The sequence below is a fragment of the Molothrus ater genome, chromosome Z, assembly GCF_012460135.2.
Source record: "Molothrus ater isolate BHLD 08-10-18 breed brown headed cowbird chromosome Z, BPBGC_Mater_1.1, whole genome shotgun sequence".
In the NCBI taxonomy this organism is placed as follows: domain Eukaryota; kingdom Metazoa; phylum Chordata; class Aves; order Passeriformes; family Icteridae; genus Molothrus; species Molothrus ater.
Window position 1 is genome coordinate 14730405 of NC_050511.2, and position 19014 is coordinate 14749418.

The window sequence follows — 19014 nt, forward strand, 5'->3', positions numbered from 1 at the left end:
TTTCCTTTCTGAACCTTTCCTTTTTCCTTTCCTTTTCCCCTCCCTCCCCAGAACCTTCCCTTCCCAAAACTTCCCTTCCCTTCCCAAAACTTCCCTTCCCAAAACTTCCCGGAACTTCCCTTCCCAGAACTTCCCTTCCCTCCTTTCGTTTTTTCCTTCCTCATGTCTGTCATCGTGTTATGGGACAAACTGCAGAAGTAAATTCTGATTTCCTTGGGAAAAGGTAGCTCTGACTTGTTTTGACTGAAGTATACAAAATTCAGAAGGAAATAAGACAGCAGTTGTCAGGTTTTGTCAAAAGTACAAGAACTCAGGGAAATGAGTACTCTTTAAAGTAAAGAGTAGGTCAAGCCTGCAAGGAACTCAAGAGGAATTTCTTTGGAGATCATAGAAAATAGAAAAGACACCAGTCAGCAATAAATGTAATTACTACAGAGGAAGGTCAAAACCCATTTAAGACATAGAGAAAATGTTGGACAAAAATCCTATGCCAAAACACAGGAAGGACTGACCCATTTGGCACCTGTATGCTGTGGTCCTGAGAGGGAGCTGACCTCTCTATGTTCTTTTACAATACACAGAAATGCCCGACATATTTTTGTACCACATAACTTCTTTTTTCTCTCTCATTTCTGGAGTATGTGGTAAATCTAAGGATATTTTTTCATGTGGAATATTTATGAGTGGTTTTGCTCATTTATATCAGCTTGCATACAGTTCTTGGTATTATTTGTTATTTCTAAGTCAGCTACAACATGCAAAATGCTTTGCAGTGTAAAAAATGTACAGTATTCTTTTTCAGGGAGGATGTAATGCAGGAAGGCAACACATGAATAAATTGCAGGAAGGAGAAAAAAAAAAGTATGTCATATGTTTAAATAGCGGAAAATATTGTTGGCAAATTTGATCAGGAAACTGTAGGTAAAGAAGATTAAAGCAAATCAAACCACAGAAAATCTTCTCCTTGATAATTTCTCTTGGGTATAAGCATTAGCCCAAGTTTTGTCATTTGTTATTTTAACCTTTATAAAATGGACTTTTAATACAGTATTTCTGACTTCTAACTCACAGCACATTATCAAAAAACCCCTGTCCTTTCCATCAAACTTCTAAGAGAGTCTGAACCTTATAAAACTTGGAAAAATCATGCCATGGAAATTATTTGGATAGAGAGGATAGTGAGGGGGTAGAAGGAATGTTGTTGCTAAGTTCCTGAAATGGAAGTTAATGATCCTAATAAGAGCAATGCTTTGTGCTCCTCATATGAGTCTGTTCTGGCAGAGAAGAAAAAAATTTGGATTCAGAGACAATGGCAAGAGAAGAGAAGAGGAAAGGAATAGTGTGGGTCTAAATCAGCATGGGATGAATCAAAAGACAGCTCATTTAAGTGCCTGACTCTCTGAGCTCTGCCAGTGACTTACAGAAGGGAAACAGCCTTAACTTTATTTTACAATGCCAAAAGGATATATGCAGAAATTTACAGGGAAAAAATGAATGGGTCCCTTCCCTCCAGCTTCAGGCCTTCTCAATTAGAAAGCTGGAGGGACTCATACTATCCCACTTGATGCACACAGTTTAGCCAGCTACATTAAGCAGTCTCCCTGAGCTCCCTCACTAGTAATGGGAGACAGGTAGTTTTCTGTAAAGCCAAGGCAACATGTTTAAGTTCAGTGCCCATTTAACAGGAATCTCAGGAACCAGTTGTCTAACTTAGCAACAGCTTCTGGTGGTAATATTTCTCCTCTGAACTGAAATGCAACAGATTTTATGTTACTGGATATACAAACAGGCATTTTTGAAGCTGAAATCAAAGATCTTGACTCTGGGGTAAAAGAGTCAAACTAATGAGCTGAGTAGGGCGACATAAAAGGAATCTGTTAGAAATAGTGACAAAACATACCACTAAAGGGTTTAGAGTTCTAAGGCACTCTAAGCTATAGAGACTATTAGTAATGTAAAGAAATTAATAGTGTGACAAAACACACCACTAAAGGGTTTAGAGTTCTAAGGCACTCTAAGCTGTAGAGACTATTAGTAATGTAAAGAAATTAATAGTATGACTTAATTGGATGCACTGATGTGAGGCACAATTACACACTGAAAATGCCACAGCTGTGCCACTAGATCTTTCTCTGTGGGAGGTAAGCGCTACAAATTACTTCAGAACAGAATGCCACAAAAAGGATGACCTGAAAAATCACGGTCTAATAGCAGGTTACCTGCCAGATTGTCGAAACTGCAGACTAGGTGCTGAATGCATGCCAACCATAAATTCTATTTATTTCATAACAGATGGCTGCCTTTAACTTTAGGGATATAAATTAGCTGAAGCTGTGACATCCAATCTTAGTCTACTTCCCAGTAAACTGAACTAATCTCAGCCTACAACTTTGTTTTCAAGGGATAGATTGGGCCTTTGCTTTGTGCCTTCAAAATCTTTTATAGAATAGAACAAAGCAGACCCAGCTGAAGCTGAGAACCAATATATTAGAAACTATAGAGTCTGAATTCTAGTTTTGATTTTTAATGGAGCTTTCATGGGGACCTGTGCCAGCAAAATTCCAATGCATGTGCCACATGTCATAATTACTTGTAATCTGCTTTGAAAGAACAGAAGATGATACATTTCCATTCTATTTTCAAGTGATCAAAACCTTGTGCCTTTGCCTTTGATCCATTTTGGATCTGTATGTCCTGCAACTGCACAGGAGACAGCATGCATCTCCCCAGTAACAGAATGACAACGAACTGATTCCCAAGAAAAACATTAAGCTGGAAAAGAATACAAAGGAATCTTTAACATTTAAGATTGGAGCTGCAAAGAAATACTTCATAACCACAGACATGCTTGCTTAACATAAGGGGGAAATAATTTTTTGCACTGTGTGCCTGGAGATGATAATAGAGGAGTAAAAATTGCTGCCACCTCCCCTTGCATGTAGCAACCACAGTGTACACTGTTTGAGCATGACCACAGCAGGCGAGACTGCATTGTTTCCTTTCCTAGCATGGGCTCCTGCATGAGGACACCTGTCTCAAGGAGTACAGGATTTATTAACACCTGAGTAGAATCTGCACTAGTAGCCTGCACAAGATCAGCAACAGGCTGGGCACAGACTGGCAAAGACTGGCTGGTGCAGCACACAATATCTGGCTTTCATTTGGGCAATATATTAAATTTCGCAGGTCAATTTTTCCTTTTTTTTTTTTTTTTCTTCTTCTTTGTAATAGCAATGGTCCTTTTTCCAAACTCATTTATGGCCCATGAATGTGGTCTTTACAGCTCCCTTCCCTTTGCACCTCTCAGCATGCTATACAGGAATAGGCATTCATGACAGAATGACAGAAGCCTGTCTGCCCTCTGAGGGCTGGCAGAAACTCCACCATCACCACAGGCAATCTACTCCTGCATCACTCAAAAATATGTGAATACTGGAGTTTAGAAACTGCACACCGTTCTGTATTCTCTCGATAAATCCATACAGATTGTTAGTTCTTTCTCTGTTTCCTTTGCAGATGACCAGGAACAGGTTTGTTATTTGCTCCAGTATTTTCTACTAATTTAATTGAAGCAGAAAACCTGTAAATCCATATGTTGTTTTCCCAACTTCGGAAGACTAGCACCAAGTTTCCCCCTCTCTTCATACACTCACCTTTTTTTTTTTTTTTTAACAGATGATTGCTAATGCCTGGTAAGTTGTGTTTGGTGGCTCTTTGGTAATGAAAAATGAAATTTAGGAGTTCCTGATAATGTGAAAGTATTTAAGATGGTCTATGGTCTAGTCTCATTTAAAGTTGAGAATTTTTCTCTGTTATGTTCTTAATTGTGGAAACATTATTTGTTAGTGAAAACTAGTGCAAAAAAGTATTAAAGGTTGTGGTCTCCTTTATCTAACTCTCACTGATAAATCTGACCCTCTGCAAGGCAGCAGACCTCTCTTTTCCTGGTCTTTCCCCAAGTATAAATGCCCATATGGTTCTCTGTTTTCCCTGATAAATATCATTTATTCCATACTATTTGTTTCTTGACTTTTTCCTATTTGTTTGAATTACACATTTACTCTGGTCCTCATACTCTGCAGACAAAGACACCCGATATCCCAAGTTCTGTTTACTCCTGCTAGTTTCTGTTGTGAATCTTAAAGCCTCTGAGTTGTGTAGATGCTTTTGTGTGTCACCAAGGCTAGAGTTTCTCCTGCCACCATCACAGCATAATAAGTGTGATCTAACAGCTTTCCTCCTAATTTGATCCTAATTTTAACAGATGGCTTTCCCATTAATCTCTAACCTTTGGTGGCTATGTTGTTGTTACCATGCTGTGTGTGGAATGGAAGCTCTTACTTCATTCTGATTTTAGAGAAAACAACAATTTTATATTTTAAACCATTGGAAGTATACGAAACACAACTGGAATCTGCAGCGTACCTAGGATGAGTCAACTTTAACAAACTTAAAATGTGTCTGTTACACTTCTTTAACATAATTCAAAACACAGACACCTCCCCATATAGGGACACGCCTTGTCTCAAAGTGCCACTGAGATTTAGGCACAGAAATAATTCTGGAAATCTGGACTCTTGATATTTTGCAAGTCAGGAGGCATAATACAATAAAATATTGATACAATATCCCTTGACTTTGTGCAGTAGCACACACACACCAAATCTCACACTACCAGCAATATTTTTTGGCAAACTGTACTATTAATGCAAATTAAATTAGGCTGCATGACATTAAGCCACTTGGGATTTCTCCAGGGCATCAATTTAGCAACATGTGCTTTCAATCTCTATATGTTCTGTTCCCCTGGAAACCAAATAAAAATCCCAACCAAAACCCAATAAATTAAACATAAGCTGCAGCTTTTGTGTGTGTGTGTGTGTGTGTGCAGAAGTCAGGGTTAATTTTCTTTTTGACAGTTAAGGGCTTGCCTTAATTTCAAATATTATGCTTGTCCTTCTGTCAATGACAATGAAGAGAATCAGGAGTGTGCAGACAATTGCCTGCCTGCTACCGAGGCCATCGTGTATTGCTCTTTGTTTGTCTCTTCCTTTTTCCTGCTGCCTTCTATGCTTTTTCCTTACTCCTCCAAGTGCAAAAGTCTCTTGTCCACCTTTTCTTTCCCCCCACACCTATGGATACTTCTGCTCAGAAGACAAATGCATTGGAACCTCAGTTTCAAGGGAAACTAGGTTCTATTAGCAGAGATTTGAGGTCTCTGGCCACACAGCTGTGGCAAGCCTAGACTCCTGTGAAAATAGGCAACTGGATCCAGATGGGGTCCAGATGTGTTAGTGTACTGAGGCATCCCAAGTAGTAATCCATTGGACAAGAACGTTAGTCCAGGTGCAGCGTCGGTCTGACACTGCCAGACTGTACTTGGACACGGGCTGGCTTATGTGCAGCTGTGTCCAATAAGTCCAGTTTTGGGGTCAGTGACAGAAGACAGTCTCCACATTTGTCAGTGTAGTGGTACTCCAGCACATAAATGATGCTGAACTGGGTCATGCAAACTCTGATTCCTCACCCATTCATTCAAATGGAAGTTCAATTTTCTTGGTGCCTCACGTTGTGAACTTACATGTCCATTCCCTGATCAGGTCCATGGCTCTCTTGAACTGACCTTTACATAACAGATATCTTGAAACTACCACTGTATAAGAATCCAAAAAACCTAGGAAATTTGAGTTTCCCTAGAGGCTCAATTGATTAGTTGTTATTAGAATGTAAGAGGAAAAAAACCTGAAGCACTAAAGGCTTTTTATTTTTCCCATAACATTTGAGAATAATTGGAAGAAAGAGGGGAGAGGAGAAAAGAGGCTGCTATCTGCAAACTGTGAAAGTTCATGTTTGGGTTTGCGACAGGGAACTGGCAGCAGCAAGGAGACTTATGGCATGGCAGCACTGATGTGGTTGTGTACATCTCCGAGGTAAACACAAGGAAAAATAAGCTAATCAAAAAAGGAAAATATCCTGAAGCAAGGGAAGAAATTAAGGAGAAAGAATTGTGAAAGCCTGTGATTTTCTCATTATTCTTGTTATTTTTATGTCTTTTTTTTATTACCCTTCATTTCTTCAAACCTTCTGCAAGTTTTCAGTGAAATGTAAGATTTAAATAGTTGCAAATAAATAGAACTCTGTTCCCATTCTCCCTGCAAAACAACTCAAAATCCAAAAGACCATATAAACACATTTCTAATTTAGATGTTTTTGAAGTGCCATGTTTTTTAAACTAATTTTATTACAGAGAGGGAGATGGTGGGCTGGCACATGAACTCTGACTCCTCTATTCATAAAAACTAGTGCCTCACAAATGGCAGTGCTTATAATAATGAAAACTTGCACACACTGACACACACATGCCTGCACATCTGGAAGGTGCTGAGAAAGTGAAGCAGGGATAACAAAAGAGGACAAGAACAGAAAAAATGAAGGATATTCCTTTAATAGGCTTTTACAGAAAGCTTGTTTAATCTCATGCTTACATCTAAGTTAGGGGTGATTTGGCTGTCTCATGCAATGCAACCTCCAAAAATGTTTCCAGAATGTAGATGGCAAAGGCAAAACACAACTGTGGGCACTGCCCCTCAACATTTCTTTGTTTAGGCTATTTCCTTTTGAAAAACCTGTTAGGTAATTTGTAACCTTTTGTCAGTGTTATCTTTGAAAGTGTCTTTATTTCACATTTTGTTTTAGTAGTTAAGAGGACTGTAGCACTTTTTAAGTCTCTATTACTTTATTTTACTTTTAGGAACATATTCTTATTAATCAAAATCATCTGTTTGGCTTCCAGTCTGTTTTCTTTGCAGAAGTGTTTTTGGAAGCTTAACAGTGTAATTCCAGGGATGATATCGGCCCCAGTGCTTTAGAATCTGAGCCTACAGAGGGACTTTATATAGCTCTTTGGGAGGAAGAACTTAACACTGCCAAAACAAAGCTCTCTGCCAGAATTAGATCCTGATTCTGTAAACTGACTCCATTATCTATGGTTCTGCCTAACTAAGCATGTGCACATTAACATGAATTTTAAATACTTGAATTCCTTATAGTTGAGGCCCACAGAAGACCATACTAGCTCAAGACTCAGGGGCAGAAGGACTCTGAATCTATGCACCAAGTAAGGCAGGTGATAATGTGGCACTGGACTGCTGCTCAGAGACCACACTCTGTGTGCCATGCAGCTCCACCTCATATGGCTTCCTTCACATGAAGAAGAGGCAAGGAAAAGGAAGAGGGAGTTGGCTGCACAGAAGTGTCTTGTTAAATTACTGTGGTAGCCAAGAAATGGGCTAATGTTGTTTGCAAAGTTGGGTAACATTCATTTTACCCCAGAGAGCTGGGGGTATTCAGCCTGGAAAAAAGGTTGCTCAGAGGAGACCTTATCACTCTCTGAAACAAAAAGGTCCGCAAAGAGGCTCTATCCAGGTGGGGGTCAGCCCCTTCTCCCAGGTAATAAGGCAAAGGACAAGAGAAAACAGCCTCAAGTGGTTTAGATTGGATATTATGAAAAATGTTTTTACTGAAAGTGTTGTCAAGCACTGGAACAGGGTTCCCTGGCAAGTGGTGGAATCGCCATTCCTGGAGCTATATAATAGATGTTTAGGTGTGGCACTTGGGGACATAGTTTAGAGATTGACTTGGCAGTGCTGGGCTTTTGGTTGGATTTGCTGATCTTAGAAGTCTTTTCCAACACAAATGACTCTGTGAATCTATGACATAAAAAGCCTTTGATGTTATAAATCTTGTTCTTGACATGAATATGTTCTACCATTACAGTGCCCTCCCAGCTGAAAGAAATGAGTGCAGGTACTGGTGTTATTCACACTATCTTTTGACTTTGTGCTGAAAACAGACATCTATATCTAAGGACAAGTCTAGATATGCTTGTAGTAGTAAGGAAGACCAGGCTTGCAGCCCACCCTTAGTACACCTATACTTCCTTCTGTTTGAATGGGACTTAGACACTCAAAAAGTAAACTGAGGTTTTCAAAACTATTTTTGGGAAATCCCAAAGAAGATATATCTTGGAGAACAGAGATAGACTTTTTCAAAGAATAGAAAGTAGAACTAGAGTAGAGCTAAAATAACCACAGAAAAATATGATTTTTTTTAGCTTAAAGATCTAAACCAAACTGTTAATTTGAAATGGAGATATTTTAGTGTGAAAGAGAAATATAAGAGCAATAAATGCTATAAATATTCTACCCTGTGCACCATGTTGTCAAATAAAAAACAGAAAAATGAAGAACATCTTCTGGTTCCAACTACTGAATCTACTTCTTTTGGAATCAAACAAAAATATAATTTGTTGATATATAACAGGCCATGTGTGACAGCAGCACGATTTTAAAAGTAGCTTACTTTTATGAAAGAAACAGGGGAGTGAAAAAAGCAAATCAGACTCTGTGTTTAATTTAACATTTGAGAAGAAAAGAAATGGAAAAATTGTTGAGGGGAAGTGTAAAATACTGGACAAAAAGAAAGGTACAGTAGTGGCATAAGGAAGTCTATCAGAGAAGAAAATATTTCAGAAGTCATTCTAGTAAAGGCTCTAAATTTATGGGAAATGAGGTATATTTTCCAACAGGAAAATACGATTAGTTGAAACATTCTCATTCTGGACGGGTAAGAAAGTTGGGGTTTTTTGATGAAAACTAAGTGTATTACAGGAACTTTCTGTCTCATATACTTATGGAGAACTATAAAAACAGTGTGCTGTGAGTGACTCCAATGTCTCAAATTTTTTTAGTTCTCCCTTCAGTTTTGATAGCTGAAACCTGTTTTATCTAAATGCTATTAGTTAATATCTGATTAATGAAAACAGTCTTTTCAGAAACCTGAATGATCCCCAAATCTTATTCAGAATATTGTCAGTGAAAATGAAGACTTTCCACTGCTACCTATAAGTTTGGGCTGTAACTCAGCACTACAAAGGAAAAATTCCTGAAGCTGCACAACTGCTGCAGCAACAATGACCCATCTTCTTCCTTTACATAAATCACAACCCCAGAGGAAGCCAGATAGCGTGGGTGGCTGTGAGAGGGGCAGAGGCATACAGAGAAGATTACTTAGGGGACCAGAACATTCTCTCCAGAAAGCGAAATACTGCCTTTTTCTCTTGGCAGAAAGGCCTCATTCACGTCACAATAAGGCTTGAGTTTGCTCACACGACTAAAACACCTTTAGCCAGCTTTTGTTCAACCCTGATGTGTCAGCTGCAGAAATGGTATTCCCTGTGTAAGTGATCAGGGATTGATTCAACTCTGATGTCTACCATGTGTGTCTGCTAGGGTGGCTGGATGTATAATTTCCCATTTCACAGAATAGCTGAGAGCCTACTCAACAGAATTAATGTAGGTGTCCACCCCACACAGAGAGAAACTGCCTTCTGGACTCCACTGACTCTGTTTACCAAATATCCTTGGATGGCATGTGAAGCTTGTACTCTTTAGCTAACCTAAATATCTGCTTAGGCGTAAATACAAATAAATTGAAGAGATTTACTTCACCTGAACTCTCCTTTAAATGGCTACATAAAATACATAATATGCGAACTTTAAAACTGCAAAAAGTAGAATATGTTCATGTTTCTATGGTTAGCCCTAGGGGTTGCCCACTGAATATCTTATACTATGGTTTTAAAAACTCTTTTAAAGCTTACAATTTCTTGACAAAAATCTTATAAAATATTAATTTGAATACTTAATCCTCATCTAAAACATCATACAGATACGTTCATGAACTTTATCACAAAAAACTATGGAGTTACTCTATTTTGAAAGTATCCCTTTTAAGGTTTTAAAAATACATGCTATATCTAGTATTGGAATATAAAATTATTGCTTTGTTCATTTGAGATTATGTAACATTAAATCTGTCTGTTGCAAGAAAATTATGCATTATAGGTGTATTATAGGTTGTGATTTTATTTACATGATGCCTATTATAAACTGAAGTATGTGAAATCTTTTGCAGGTTCATTGCTGTTTTGTTCTGCAGTCTGTGAATTGTCTTCCATCCTGTGCTTCATTCCAAACGGGCCAGCCTCTGGGGAACAGTGCAGACTACTACTTTGTGTTGTCACCTAGTGTGCTGACAGGATGAAGAAAAGTGTTTGGCACAGCTTTTCATTGGTAACATATACTGATAGACACAAGCGTGTCTCAGTCAAGCTGTTCAACATTTAAATGTGTAATTAAATATAATCACTATCCATATTAGGGTTGACAGTTTATGGTCTTTTTATAGTAACCTTTGTACTTTTGCTCATCAATCACTTTTTGTTTTTCTAGTAATTCATACTGCAGTAGTAATGGGATGGGACATTTGACTCAAAAAACGCCTTTTTTCCCCTCAAATCCTAAATATGGTATTCCCATCAGAAAGTTAAAGTAGCATTTCATGTTTGGAGTCTTACCTGCTCATATCTGACAATACAGAAGTTCAACTCAAGGAGAGAATCACTGCATGAGTGAGGAGGGACTGCCAGTGGGAAAATAAGTGCTTATGGAATGCATGTTGAATAAATTCAGTTGGTTCTGTGGTTGGAGCATATATTATTGATTTGACCTCAGCTATGGTCTTGTCTGCTCTGGATATTGTCCAGTTACTTTTGTGTTTTTGTCTTTGAAGCACAAAAGCACGGAGTTGAATAAGGTAAGAAAAAATTTGAATGCAGGGAAGACTTCATTTGCTCCATCCTCATATTACAGATGAAAAATCTGTACATATGCCCCATTTGGACCTGAGGGTCCAAATAAGCAGATCTGCCCATAAGAAAAAGATCGTGTCAATGAGACATTTTTACAAAGTTCCACCTAAATGTATTTCTATGAAAGATAGTGGTGAAAAAAATGAGTAGGAAACCCCAACCTGGATCAGAGAAGATAAAAGATGGCTGGCCTGTCCAGGAGATAAAATGTATTCAGCTTCTATCTATATCAGATAGGATATTAAAAACTTAAACCTGAATGCAAGGTGATGTTACTCATTGAGTAAGATGAAAGGGAGTAGGAACTGATGACTTCAGATATCCCATACTAAGTACACCCAAAAATTCCTCTAACCCCAGCCTTGACTCCAGGGAAGTTTCAATCACTGCTGAGTATTGGGGTAATAAGTAAGGTTAGATTAGGGAATTAATATGTCCCTCCAGTATTTTTCTCAGCTGGACTTAAATACCTGGGGTTGGTTTGACTCTTTGTGCAATGCCTGTCACTCTATTAAGATAAAGATGATCCACAAACAACGTTGATGGGGTTAGTTCCTGTGCTGAGGAAATAGGGTTTATAGTAAACTGCAAACATAAAAGCTAGGGTGAAATGACTTGCCAAAGTAATACAGTACACCAGTAAAAAAAAATAGGAAATAGGATCCTGACTTCATACTCTCTAACAATCCACTGTCAAATGGGTTGAGCTGCAGCAGCATAATTTGGGTCAATTTATCCGACAGTGTTTCCTCTTAGATTCATGAATCTGAATGAACCTCAATCCCAAAATCATGTTTTCACTGTTTTCATCTCAAAAGTAGGATTTTAGGATGATCTAAACACAGTGCTACCAGAAATAAATGATGCCACACAGATTTTGACTGAATTACAAAGAAACCGAGCTGGCAAAACATGAATTTAAGACTTCATCTCAGCGTGGTGTTGGTGGAACCAGGGGTACATGTAAATCACATCGGGCTGGTCGCTGATGAGTTTTTGGTGGAAGGATGGTGACATCTAGTGGTGCTCCTCTTCTCACAGCCCTTCACGTTATATCTTGACGCATCAGCTTTTTATCAGTGTCCACCTCTGAAAATTTCAAACATAATGTCCCCTTTATTTGTTAAATTGGAAAACAAGAGTTGTCATAAAGGAGTGATTCAGCAATCTGCAAATAAAGCTGTATCGTAAAGCGTTGTAAATATTGCAACAACAACTAAAAGTTTTCTTTCTGAATTCATTACTTAAATTCAAGTTACTAGTCTTAGAATAACATGATAGGCTCTGTTTCAGTAGGGACCCAGGAAGCTATCCAGGGAGTGACTTAATCCTCAGCTTAAAAAAACCCCCAAACTTAAGAAAGGATGTAACAAATCACACTTTTAGGTGCGTTTTGCTCTCTGGTTGGATAATTATTATAGTCTAGAGGTCTAACTGCAATAGTTGAAGTTGTTGTTATATTATAACAACAACTATAAAAAAGACCTTAATAAAGTCTAATCTGCTCAGTCAAAAAACTGCTAGAAATGTGTCTTAGAAATCTGCACAATAAAAGACAAGAGATACAGATATGTAGAGAAACCAAATTATTATCTATAACAGAAGGTTGATCAGCACCAGAGTTTGTTTGCTCAAATATATGTATTATTGACCTGCTAGACAAGCCATGATCTGGACTGCTTGAGGTGGCTGCATGGGCAGAGGACACTCCCAAAGAGCTGCACAACTGTGGTGTCTCAGTTTTGGTTTATCCCAGTTCTCCCTTGCTCATTTAAGGCAGTTCTGCTCTGGAATCCCCCTACCCCTGACTGTTGCATGTCAATCCTCCTGCCCCTCCCCAGTTGCCCTGGTTTCGTAAATGTATCCCTGTTTTCCCCACCCCAGGCTCCTTGTCCGTCACCCAGCAGCCCATCCTATTTCTCTAGAATCTTCTCACCAGGGCATTGGGTGATTGGGCAAGAGCTGAGGCCCCTCCTCAAGGTTTGCCTGGTTTGCTAACCTGGCGTGTCAGTTTTCCATGTATCAACCTTTTTATTCCCCAATTGGTTGTCGGCTGTATCCACCCACTCCCACCCCCCCCGTCTTTATAAGCTCATGTCATCCCATTATTCCTGGCTCTAGTGCTTGCCCTGCCCATTGCTTCTGTTTCCCTGTTCCTGTCCTCGCCCTGGTTGGGCTGAAATAAACCCAACCCTGTTTACTGGCGCTAGAGTCCCTCCTTTATTTCTTTGCGCTCTCCTTGGCGGCCACCTGCGTGCGGTTTGGACCCACAAGCGCGGAACTGACTTCGTGTCAGGCAAGCGCTCCACACTGCCGTCTGGGCTGTGAATCCGCCGGGCTTCACCAACTCAACAGCAGCCAGCGCAGCTGCACACAACCCCCTTGGTTGGGAGCTAGAACAGGTTCATTGATGGAGGTACCCTCTCCTGTGCCAGATGCTTTACTACAATATATGTAACCTATTATTCTAATGTGACTAGGTATCAGTAAGATGCTCTCCAACTCCTAGATGCCAGCAGGAAAAAGAACCAGCCTGGACAGAAGAGGAGGCTTTTGCAGGGAATTGGGGAAAAAAAAAAAAGAAAAAAAAAAAGATTATTTATGCTCTTTGGAAGAAGGTGCAGGTAACTTAGGAAGAGTATGAGGATATCATGAAGTCATTCAGAAAGGTGAAATTACAAAGGTGAAAGCCCAGCTAGAACTCCATCTGGCCAGCATAGCAAAAGACAACAAAAATATTTTAACAAATAAATAAATAAATAACAAAAATAAGGCTGTGGAGAGTCTCCACCCTTTTTTTCAATACAGAGAGAAACGAAGGATGAGGAAAAGGCTGAGGTACTTAATGCCTTTTTTTTGCCTCAATACCTAACAGAAAGACTAGTTATCCTCAGGGTACCCAGCCTCCTGAACTGGTAGACAGGGATGTGGAGCTGGATAAATCTCCCATAATCCAAAAGGAAATAGTCAGCAACTTGCTGTGCTACTTAGACAAGTGTATCATGTTGGGTGGGATCCACCTGAGGATATTTATAGCGCTGGCAGAAAACTTTGCTCTTTCCATTATTTGCCACCAGTCCTGGTTAATCAGGGAGGCTCCAGATGACTGGTCGTTGGCAAATGAGATACCCACCCCCAAGAAGGTGTTCTCAGAGGGTGAACAAGCTGGTCAGTGTGCCCCCAGTGCCAGGGGTTATGGAGCAGGTCATCCCAAGAGCTATTTCATGTGGTGTGTAAAGGACAACCAGGGGAGCAGACCCAGCCAGATGGGCTTATGAAAGGCAGATCTTGCTTGACCAGCTTGATCTCCCTCTGAGACAGGGTGACCAAATGAGTTTATAAAGAAAAGACAGAAAGAAATTGTCTGCCTAGACTTCAGTAAAGCCTTTGACACTATTTCCCCCATGACACTAATTCCACCTTCATGACAGCTTTCATGAACAAACAAACACCACCTCAGTAGTGCCATACTGTATTATTATTTGTATACAATTGCTTTATTTTGCAACACTTGTGTTCTACATCCAGTTCTTCCATTATCATACTGAGCCAAATCTACTCATGAGTCCTCCCTCTGCATGATCTCCTGAACACTATAGCTGGCTCCACAAATTTTCTCATTAAAGTGTATGTTTTTCACCAGCTGGATATTGTAACTGTGCAAATGATGAGCGCTCTTACTGCAAAAGTGCAATCGTCACTTAGCATCCAAACAGCTCTACACCTTTCAAAATGACAGCATATATTTCCTCCAGTCAATCAATTTCTTTCTTTCAGAAACTCTTTATGACTGATTTCACAATAAATATTTTTCATTTAGCTCTAAGTTATCTCACAGAGTAGAGGTTAAAATTAGATGGATTTTCTGCAAATAAAACACAGACCTTGGGAAAAGTGTATTCAAGGGCCTGAAACAGCCCACATAGAATGCCCACTAGATAGATTTTCCCCAAAATGCATGGGGAATGTGTGATATATTCTTTTGTAACTGCAACAATAGCAGGAAATACTATATAAAACTGACTACAAATTCTAATTTTCCCAAAGGATTTCTGGGTTTTTTTAGCTAATGGGCATCAAGGCAGTGAAACTAAGCCTTGTCAAAGCATGTCCTCAAGACAAGCTTTTATCTATACAGCAGTATGAAGCCAGAGTGGTCTTAAATGTCATCACCACTCTGAAATGCTCTGCTGTAATGGCATGTAAAGCCACAGCAGGCAGAAAGTGCCTGTGCACCTTTTGAATTCCCAGTTGGAAGGCTCCTTGCTTTGAAACAAGGGGCTTTCGTTAAATTCGTTTGGACTTTAGGCTTTCACATGAGAACTAGAAAGTGGACCAACTTTGAAGTTATTTCTTTTAACTTGTTTTCCTAATTAAAATGAAGCTTGGGCCAGAAACATATCTTTCCCCCTCCTCTACCTCCCTCTCTCCCCTCTTATTTCCATAGTCCCGCAACAAAGGTGCTTTGATTTCACTTTAAATGGGAATGAAGGCTGGCGGTGGGTGGTGGTGAGTGTGTGGTGTGATCTTTGATCTATAGATGAATATAGACAACTTTAGCCCACAAGGAATTTGTCTAAGGAACTGCATTAAAATAGCACTTGAAATATAATGCAAACCTAATTCTAATTGATGCTGTTTGGAGTGCTGTGCAGTTCTAGAAGTATGTAGATTTTGAAGGATGAATAATGGAAGACTTCATTCTGTGAAATGCATTTTATATTCCTACAAAAATATTGTAAATCATGTAAGAAATATGCTTTTGTCCACAGATATCAATTAGAGAAGATGATAATGACTTTTTCCTACTGCATGTACCTGTGCTATGAGTTGCTTTATGTCATCATCTGACAGCTGTTGTTGTAACAACAACAAGTTAAGTCATAAAATAATGAACATCTTAATACTTAAGACTGTGTCTACTGCTGTATGTGGAGTTTTACATGGAGCACACAGCCCTCTGATTTTACCTAAGCTGAAAAAGGCAGTAAAGAAAACAAAAAAAGATTCTAAACACAGAAATTTCATCTGAAGCAGGCATGAAGAAACTGACATCCTCTCTTTAGGCATTAAATCAGCCACAGAGAACTACTGTCAGTATGCATATGACACTGTATCTCCACTACATGATCCCTGTGATCCCATTTGGGTTGTGTCTTCTGGTGAGGGTTACTGAGGAAGCGTGTGCACTTAAGCAGCTTCTCTACCTGCAAAAAGGAGATACTGAGCTTGTCAGTAATCACTGTCAATGCAATCTCATTTCTGAGTGAGTGCACACAGTCTCATTTCTAAGTTTCAGAAACAGAGTAACTACTCCATTGTGGTGGTCTGTCCTGGAGAAGACAAGCTGTGAATCAACCACACTACAGGTAACACCACAGGATCCTGGAAACTGAGATGCCAGGATAGATAACATAACGTCAGGTTATGGTGAGAGGTGGGGGAAAAGAATGATAGGAACAGTTACAAAAATTAAGTTATTCCTTAAGGTAAAGTTCTGAAAGTGACCCTCTGATAGTTTCCAAATAAGGTATTGTTTCTGTTTCTTTGTTCATTGGTTCTCTGCCCTCAGTTAATGTCTATATGAGGTTGTGTTTGCCTCATTTAGAGTTCTTCTGGAGAAGCTCTATACTATGTTTTGTTGCACACTGATTGTTAGTGCACCTTATTATTTTCCTTTATTAAACTTTGATTTTTGGGCACTCCAGTCATTCCTGAGCTTTTTTATTTAGTGCCACTCTCCCAGCTGATCCGGTCCCGGAGTTGCATGCAACACAACAATCCAGCTCTTCCTATGGACTAGTTTCAGTAAGATGCACTGCACTACCTCCTGGACTTCAAACTGACACTCCCCAGCGACCTTCCTGCTGGAACTGAGATACAGCTTTTTTTTTTTTTTTTTCACTTTCCATTTTAGAGATTTAAGGCTGTGACATTCACTTTAACATTGGTTCTGAACATTTTAGACAGGGTAAGCTTCTTAATCCAGGCTCTTTTTAAGCATCCATTTAACCACGAAAAAGATGCTCTGGGTTTATAGATTTAAGGTAATTTGAACGTGCCAGGTTATCTCAATAAAGAAGGAAAAATAGATCCTTTTTGAATGGTCAGCTTGCTTCTTCAAACTAAGAGACCCATTGGCTGCATAATACACTTCTACCAAAAGCTTATGACAGAGCTGGCATGCAAGTACCTTTAACTAGACTGTATATTGGGACATTTTATCCAAGCCCTTGCTGCTCCTACCTCAAGAAGAATGATACTAGAATATATGCCAACCAAATAAAATTAAACTGTGACAAAAACATCAGTAGTTGAGGGATATTAAGCGCAGGTTAAAGCGTAGCACTGGTTCTTGACATCTCTTATCTAATGTTACAGTTGGTATCAGCTCTTGAATGAAGCAGACAAGATAAAAACGGTTCTTTGAACATTCACTTACGTCATCACTTATATTCAGTTTCTGCATTGAACTTCTTGAGGGTTTAAAATATCCCATGCAAAAGTTGCTCACAGTATCATACGGCTGCAAGGCAGGAAATTCTGATTTGACACATGATGAGAAAGGTTTTTAAAGGTGGTAAAATGCTAGCAGTCCTGGCATGGCTAATACAGTGCCTTGTATGAATAAATGGGTTCAGTACGGTTACATATCCCTGAGACAAATGCAAAACTGCAGGAAATGCAAGGAAGGGCTTTAACATGATCAGGGAAATGGAAATCTGCCTGTGTGAGAAGAGCTTGTTCAGTCTCTGTCAATAAGGACTGAGAAGTGATATGACTGGTCTGCATCAATATTTTAGAAGGTCAACACTGAAGGGAACAAAAAGCTAATTAAACTGAAGGACAATGTTGGCATAATGACAAGCAGGTATAAATTGACCATGAATACATTTAAGGATGAAATTAGATGAATATTTCTAATCAGCAAAGTAAGCATGTTTTGAAAGAGGAGATAAAGGAACAAAATGCCTAAGAACAGTACATGGTGATTTTTCTTGACAACTTCTGCCAGTTGGCTGGCTGTGATCACAAGGGAAGAGATTCAGTATCTTTTCCATTAACACATCTGGCCAGTGTCCTTTATCAATCAAGAGGAAAACAGGTTTTTGGAGGCACTTGGAGACAGCAGTGTGCGAGGTGAGGAAGAGTGGTTGCTTCCTAAATGGTCAGTCATCTGACCTAAGGCCTTTTCCCTTCACCCATCTGATGAAAAAAGTGTATGCTGGTGAAAAAAATGTATGGATTCAAAATTAAGAAAACCAATTTTAAACACTTGATGCTAAACTTAGTTGTAACTTAACATTTAAGTCTGTCTTTTATAACATTGCTTATGAATTGTAAACTAAAGAACAATTTAGCTATGGATTAACAGTAGTTTAATTTCTATTTAACTTTCATCTAATTTCTGAAGAGAACAGCTTTATATTCTACATTCTTTGAAAATCTCAACCCAAACTCTCGGTTTACATTTCTGCCATTTACTCCAAAAATTCCTCTATATTCCAAAGATTCCACCACTTCAGCGGTGATCATTAGTTCAGCAGAAAGCTAAGCAGTGGAGGCAAGAAAGCTGATTATCTGGGATGTATGTAACGTGTCTCCTGTCCAAATCCCATGCATATTTTCCACACCACTCTTAGTCATACTTCATGGAAATACAGGAAAAAACAACCAATCTCCCATGACTACTGCAAATAATCAACTTTTAAAAAGTAATGACAGAAGAAAAGTTTTAATAATAAATATTGAACTTCTTCTGTCCACTGAAGAGAAATACCCTAAACTTTCCCAAGCATCTCTAAGATAAACACGCAGTGACTGTGGCATTCTTGCGGTGTCGGTATGCCACTTTTAGTTCATTTCATTTCACAAACAAAGGCCGTAGCGGATCATATTTTAGCACAGCTTAATTCCTTTATTAAAGCCAGCCGTGGCAGGCAGCGATGTGTCTGGCAAGGAGTCATTCCAGTTTACACTCAGCGCTGCGGGTACCCGCACGGCCGGCCCTTCCCTGCCGCAGGCACAGGGAGGCGGAGGCGCTCGGGCGGGACCGGGCTCCCAGCTCGGGGACACGCCGGGAAAGCCGGCTCCAGGCTGGGTCCTCTTTCCCAGTGGAAGCAGGGACGCTCCGCCGAGCCTTTTTAGCCAGGAACAGGACGGGAGAACACAGCCTCCCACTGCGCCAGGGGAGGTTCAGCGTGGACATCCCGAGGAGTTTCTTCACGGAAAGGGTGATAACGTACTGGAACGGGCTGCCCCGGGAGGCGGTGGGGGTATTTAAGGAAAATACTCCCGTCCCT